Source organism: Engystomops pustulosus, chromosome 7, assembly GCF_040894005.1.
Source record: "Engystomops pustulosus chromosome 7, aEngPut4.maternal, whole genome shotgun sequence".
Classification (NCBI taxonomy): Eukaryota; Metazoa; Chordata; class Amphibia; order Anura; family Leptodactylidae; genus Engystomops; species Engystomops pustulosus.
This window is the reverse complement of record NC_092417.1, coordinates 104,368,178-104,374,891: the sequence shown is the minus strand read 5'-3', so window position 1 is coordinate 104,374,891 and position 6,714 is coordinate 104,368,178. Positions and strand designations below refer to the sequence as shown.

The following is a 6,714-nucleotide window of genomic DNA, read 5'->3' as shown; positions in this document are numbered from 1 at the left end:
AAGTTTGGGTTTGGCTGAAGCCCCCCTGATTATTGCATAGTCAGTCTCCTGTGTTATTTCGGTTCTTTATCAGTATGATTATCTTTATTTATATAGTGCCTTCAAATTCTGCAGCACTTTACAAATCATAGGGAACATGTACAAACAGTCACATAGAACAATAGGAGTAATAGGAGTAAGGGCACTGCTCACAAGAGCTTACAGGATGAAGGGGGTGACACAAGAGGTTTTCTGATAAGTTCAGAACTTAAAATGCCCTATCTTAAATCTGGAATACACCCCTGTTTATCTCCTTGGTGCTACTTTCTACTTGTTTCACCAGTAGCCATACATTAGCTACCTTGTTTACAGCCCTTCAGCATGACCCACAGTGGCTTTAGTTAGACATACTATACTTACATAGTCTGAGCAGACCTTTGTGGCACCTCAAACCATGCATATTCTGGTGCAGCGCATAATACCACTACCCTCAATGCCATGCATTAGCTTCTGTGTATTGTAATGGTCAGAGGCTTGAGAAAGCATTTACGTACAGAACGGCCCATCGCCTTGCCACGTCATACAGCCTTTCTTTACTGTTGATATCTTTTGAATAAAGTAAAGATTGACCTTTATGTTGGAGAGTTACCAAATACACCATTGCTTTCTTGAGTAATCCTCGCCACCTGGCTCAACCGAAGGTAGTGCCATTTTCTATAATGTTGCACTTAGGTTCTTTGTAATGATCCTCCTGCAATACTTGTAAGGTTTGTTGTCTTTATTCAATTTTTCAGCATCTTTAGAAAGTCCTACCAATTTATAAGAAACAGTAGGTCAACATCTACACTGCACATTTCTGATGAATGCCTATGTATAAATTGGTTGTTTACTTTATCTCTGCGACAGTTTGAAATTTAAATAGCAATTATGTGCAGATTTTATATTATTTTCTCTAAAATAATGCTGAAATAAACCCTTGGGAGACCAATAAAATATCTACTGCCAAAGATGGCTCAGCAACACTGCAAGTAACTACACATTTTTTTGCTGGAGCACTATGACAGAACTTCCTTATTAGTGTTTGGTATAAGATTCACATCAGTATAGTGTCCAAATGTCACTGAACAGAAAATGTCCAAAGACTCAACAGTCTAAAAAAGATGGACAACATATAATTTGATAGTCAGTCTATCTTATCACTATTGCATCCCTTATGGCATTGTCTTAGTAGTGATGGGCACACCCATTGAGGTTCAGGTTAAGATCTGAACTTGAACTTCAAAATAACATCATCTAGGTTGAAACCTGAATTTGAACTTCAAAATTTCATTTGGGGACTGCTAATTAAACATAGAAGCTTTCTACAGAATGACAGCAAGCAGAGATCTACAAAATATTGATACAGAAAAAAAATCATACAACTTGTCATTATGCAAACAATAACATTAATTTGCCAAAATGGGAATACCCCTTTAAGATGTTCACATTATTAGACATGGGTGCATACTGTTTTATGATATTATGTAGTATTTAAAGTTTTGTGTATTGACTTTGTTGTATTTATATGACTGTTGCTTTTTTTTCAGAATACAGACAGTCCCCTACTTAAGAACACTCAACTTACATACGATCCCTAGTTACAAACGGACCCTTGGATATTGATAATTTATTGTACTTTAGACCTAGGCTACAATGATCAGCTGTAACAGTTATCAAATGTGTCTGTAATGAAGCTTTAGTGTTAATATTGATTATTATGACGACCCAACATTTTTAAAATGCAATTGTTACAGAGACCAAAAAAGATCTGTCTGGGATTACAATGATAAAATATACAGTTCTGACTTACATACAAATTCAACTTAAGAACAAACCTACTGACCCTATCTTGTATGTAACCCGGGGACTGCCTGTATATGAAATGTGCTTTTAAACTTTGTAACTTCGGTAACAAGCAGAAAGTTATCAAGGTGTAGAAAGTCTGTTAAAGATTGAAACAATTATATGTCCATAGAGAAACATAAGAGGAGTGGCAGAAGAGTTCAGAGAGAAAACAAGAAAGAGAGTTCAAGGAGACTTACCTGACAAGAGAGAAATGAGATCCAGTATTTGTAACCTCATGATTGAGGTACCTTCTGATATCTATGCTCTGAATCAGGTGTAAGTCCTAGGCAGAGAATGGCAAAGTAAACCAGAGAAGGGGTTGATATATTAAGCGATATACCAGTCACGGGTAGAAAGGGGAGCATTACATGCCAAAGATACCCACAGTATGCAGCAAGAGCAAGAAACACAAGTGAGCCAGTGACACTAAAAAGAAAACAATACCAGCACTAATGTGTTAAATACAACAAAATGTGTATCTTATATTTTGGGAAGAAAGAAGTCTTAACTAAAAAATGTACTAATTTATCTAAACAAATAGCCTAATTTATCTTATTGCCCACATTTGTGGTACTCTGGATGAAATGGGCCCATGTCATTGGCAATTCATGGGCCAATTCTTTTAGATATGAGGCCGCAATTTTAAGACTAACTTTTTCATAGGTTTCTCTGGCATTTAGTATCCTAAGGGTTAACTTAGTCGTGACAGAGTTGAGGGCAAACAATTTAATTCAATGTGTGATTATAGAGAAAGCTACAGTGAAGGAACCACAGAAGCATTTTTGTATTTTTTCCTTTCAGTAAGAAATTATTCCACTGGGTCATGGTTGCTATACATTTATAACCAATAAATAACAATATATTTCCTCACATGCTGTGTCTTTAAATTAACAGCAGGGTTAAGTAATAGCATCCTTTATGATTTAGCCACCTACCGATATCCCCAGATGGAATTTTTATATTAGAAATTTCAGACCTATAAAACAGCAGTCTGAATGGACTGTGCAAATTAAAATGTTATAAGTTTGATTGACAGTGAAGATATGACAGACATCAGGTCACAGTGGGTGTTCGCTGTGCCACAAACGAAGTACGAGGCAGCTCCATATGTCATGGAATAATAATGAGGTAAGACTGAACGCTTGCAAGTGTGTAGCTTTGCACACAGTACATTTTATTTTTCTCTGATTTTTCTTATTTTATCCCTGATGTATTTAATACCAATTTTCAGAGTTCAAGTCTTCAGTTTTCTTCTGCTATTGCTCAAATAGATTTGAATATTACATTGTTACTGAAGATTTTGCTCCTCCAGGTGCTGATTGCTATGTCCACACTCTGAACCACATGTGGCCCCTACACCATTTCCTTACTTTCCAATATTGAACATTTCTCTGGAAGTTTTCAACAAAAACAAGACTAAACCATTTTCTAAGGCCCCTTCCACACTTGCGTTTTTCACGTGCGTGTTCTGCGCGTGCTTTTTACGCGCAGAAGTTGCATTGCACTCTGACCCATTGTAATCATTGGGTTTTTTCAGACTTGCATTTTTTTTCATGCGCACAAGCACATTTTTTTAATGCACATTAAATCTCGGCATGCTCTATTTTTGCAAGTCACGCGCATGAAAAACGCACCATACAAGTCTATGGAGTAAATGGGGCACATTTACTAAGAGCCGTCCACCAATTTTTTGGCAGACTTTGCATGTGCTTTTCAGCACAAACTGCTTGCACATGTATTAAGAAGTGTAATTTATGTTGCATATGACCCTTTTGTGTTGTGGCAGAACTATTCTTTATTTTGGTCCGAGGCTTGAGAAAGCGCTTACAGTGTGAAATGGCCCGTTGCCTTGCTGTGGCGTGCATCCCCCTGTACTGGATCCTTCCCTGCAATAAAGAGTTTCCTGTTTCATATGCTGGTGAGTGCCGTCCTCCTTCCTCTACGTCTAGATTATACATGCCTTTGCCGCTCTGGACGTGCACCCCACATTGGTACTCGAGATTGTCGGTATAAGCGTGCAGCTTGCCCCGATGGACTTGTTCTACTTACCTGTATTGTGGTGAGGGTGGTGCCGGTCTCTTTCTGCCTCTCATGCAATTTGAGAACTATCCTCTATGCAACACAAATTTCTTCACTGAAACAGGCGTTCCGGGCTCAGTCAGACCGTGCTCCACACTTAACATGCAAAGGGCGAAAGAAGTGTGTTGCATGGCCCATGTTAAAAGTGCACCAACAGTGGTGCGAGGGTGCAAGATTCATGCAGAATATGCACCAGAAATACAGAATCTGGAGCACTCCGCTCCCTACACAGGCAAACTGCACATAGCGCAGTTTGCACTATTTTTAATAAATGTGGGCTTATGTCTTTTGTTCTGGAGGATAAGCTTGTGTCTGCCTTTACATAAATACCATTTTGATTTCAATATGAATAATGTAATTCTTTATATAATCTGTGGCGGCACTATAGAGAAATTATCCACTAGTTTGTCCCCATATTACAGCTGATCGTTTTTCTAAAGGTTTGGGAAATTTTCAACTAAAAGGTATTACTCAACTCATATTTGTTATCTTTTAAGACGATTAAATATACATTAAGCTATTACAGCACAATAGTTAGAAACATTTACTATGCAGCTCATTTGTCCACTGAAAATGAAAGTATGTATATTAATATAGCAATTGAGATGCGCTAAGTAAATATGCATTCAAGAAGCCCAAGTGTACATGTGGAAGAAAATGGGTGCCGGCGCTCGTGGATGGACTGCTCTGGAAACGGTTCCTTTAAAAGCGTATTTTATTTGATGTGCAACGCGTTTCGGCCCGGAAATCGGGCCTTCGTCAGGCATAAAACATATGGTTCAAAATGACATCTCTTAAATACTATTTAAGTAACCGGAAATGATTATAAGCAATTTTTGCATACTAAAGTGAAAAACATTATTCATAGAGATGAGCGAGTATACTCGTCCGAGCTTGATGCTCGTTCGAGTATTAAGGTACTCGAAACGGCCCGTTGCTCGGACGAGTATTTACCCTGCTCGAGATCGAGCATTTAATTAAAAAAACACAGTGAAGAACAATGAAGAATAGAATAAAAACAGTGAACACAGTGAACACAGGATCATTTAAGTGAAAAAGACAGTGAAGAACACAGTGAAGAATAGATTACAGATGTTCGGCACATCTGCTTACTTGTCGGAAGATACGCGCGGAACGGCAGCAGGGAGACATCAAGCAGCACGGGGAGACATCGGGCAGCGGGGAGACATCGGGCAGCGCGGGGGAGACATCGGGCAGCACGGGGAGACATCGGCCAGCACGGGGGAGACATCGGGCAGCGCGGGGGAGACATCGAGCAGCGCGGGGGAGACATCGGGCAGCGCGGGGGAGACATCGGGCAGCACGGGGGAGACATCGGGCAGCACGGGGGAGACATCGGGCAGCACGGGGAGACATCGGGCAGCACGGGGAGACTTCAGTGGAAGAAGAGGAGCGATCCCGGGACAGCGTATCACCCCGACAAGTAAGCAGATGTGCCGAACATCTGTAATCTATTCTTCACTGTGTTTTTCACTGCGTTTTTCACTTAAATGATCCTGTGTTCACTGTTTTTATTCTATTCTTCACTGTTCTTCACATCTGTTAACTTGTCGGGAGATAATATACGCGCAGAACAGTGAAGAATAGATTGCAGATGTTTGCATACATCTGCTAACTTATCAGAAGACATTCTTTTTCAATTAAATAACACATTTTATTCCTGAACCATGGTCCCTTTGAAAAATGCTCGGGTCTCCCATTGACTTCAATGGGGCTCGTTATTCGAGACGAGCACTCGAGCATCTGGAAAAGTTCGTCTCGAATAACGAGCACCCGAGCATTTTAGTGCTCGCTCATCTCTAATTATTCATTTAATCGAAAAACTTAGTGCATATAATAAAAACATTCAATATATATAAAATAAAACAAATTAAAATAGATGGGCAGTGGCCGGTTTGCCGTATGCTGTGGCGAGCGTCCGGTTGCTAAGCAGCCAAGACGCAGCCATGACGTACCCGACAAGGAACTTCCGGTCTTCCTGTGTGTTTAGTGAAGCGTGTCTAGTTGCCAAGCAACCCTGACGTACTCTCGGCTCTATGTGAACGAGACCCGAGTGTGGCTGTCTGGTGTATCTAAGGTACAGTGTTCATGCAATTTTGACGTTAGGTAGCTCATGTGCTTTTGAGAAAGAACAGGATTATCTCAAAAGGGGTCAGTTACCAGAGAAATCTTAAAAGGGGGAGGTTTTGCCTAAAGTTGTGTATGGATTGTGACATCATTTAGAATTCTGTTGATAGTTCGTGTTATGTTTAGTAGTCGTGTGTGGTTCTGTTAAGAGTTCGTGTTATATTTAGTAGTCGTGTGTAGTCCCTCCAAGTGGTTATTTTGTTACTAGTGCTGATAATTTGTTTTGTTTTTCCTTAAGACTTTCACCTTATATTGTTTCCAGTTTCCCATTTAGACCATTCGGTGTTAAAGTATTTAGCTTATAGATCCAAAAAGCTTCTCTTCTATTGAGGGTTTTTATCCTATTATGTTGGGATATGGAGATCTGTTCCAAGGGGGTTACAGTAAGAGAATCAAAAGAACATCCTTTTTCTAAGGATAGATGTTTGGAAAGACTGTGTTTCAAAAAATCCGTTTTCGCTCTGTGTCTGTGTCCGTTTAGTCGGACGCGGAGGGATTGTACTGTCCTCCCCACATACTGAAGCCCACCCCTATAATCTATCACATACATGATAAAATCTGAGCCACAAGACAGATCCTGTTTTATCATGAATCTTTCTCCAGTAGATTTTGATATCAAGGATT

The 6,714-nt window shown here is 39.8% G+C and overlaps 1 long non-coding RNA gene across 1 annotated transcript; it reads right to left on the bottom strand.

The window, feature by feature from the left end:
• Positions 1-544: 544 nt before the first annotated feature.
• LOC140068917 (uncharacterized) lies at positions 545-5,986 on the bottom strand. The gene is made up of 3 exons (XR_011848626.1): positions 5,919-5,986; positions 2,061-2,146; positions 545-788 (listed from the first exon to the last, which is right to left on the bottom strand). It is a non-coding gene; the product is annotated as an uncharacterized lncRNA (long non-coding RNA).
• Between the last annotated feature and the right edge of the window lie 728 nt (positions 5,987-6,714).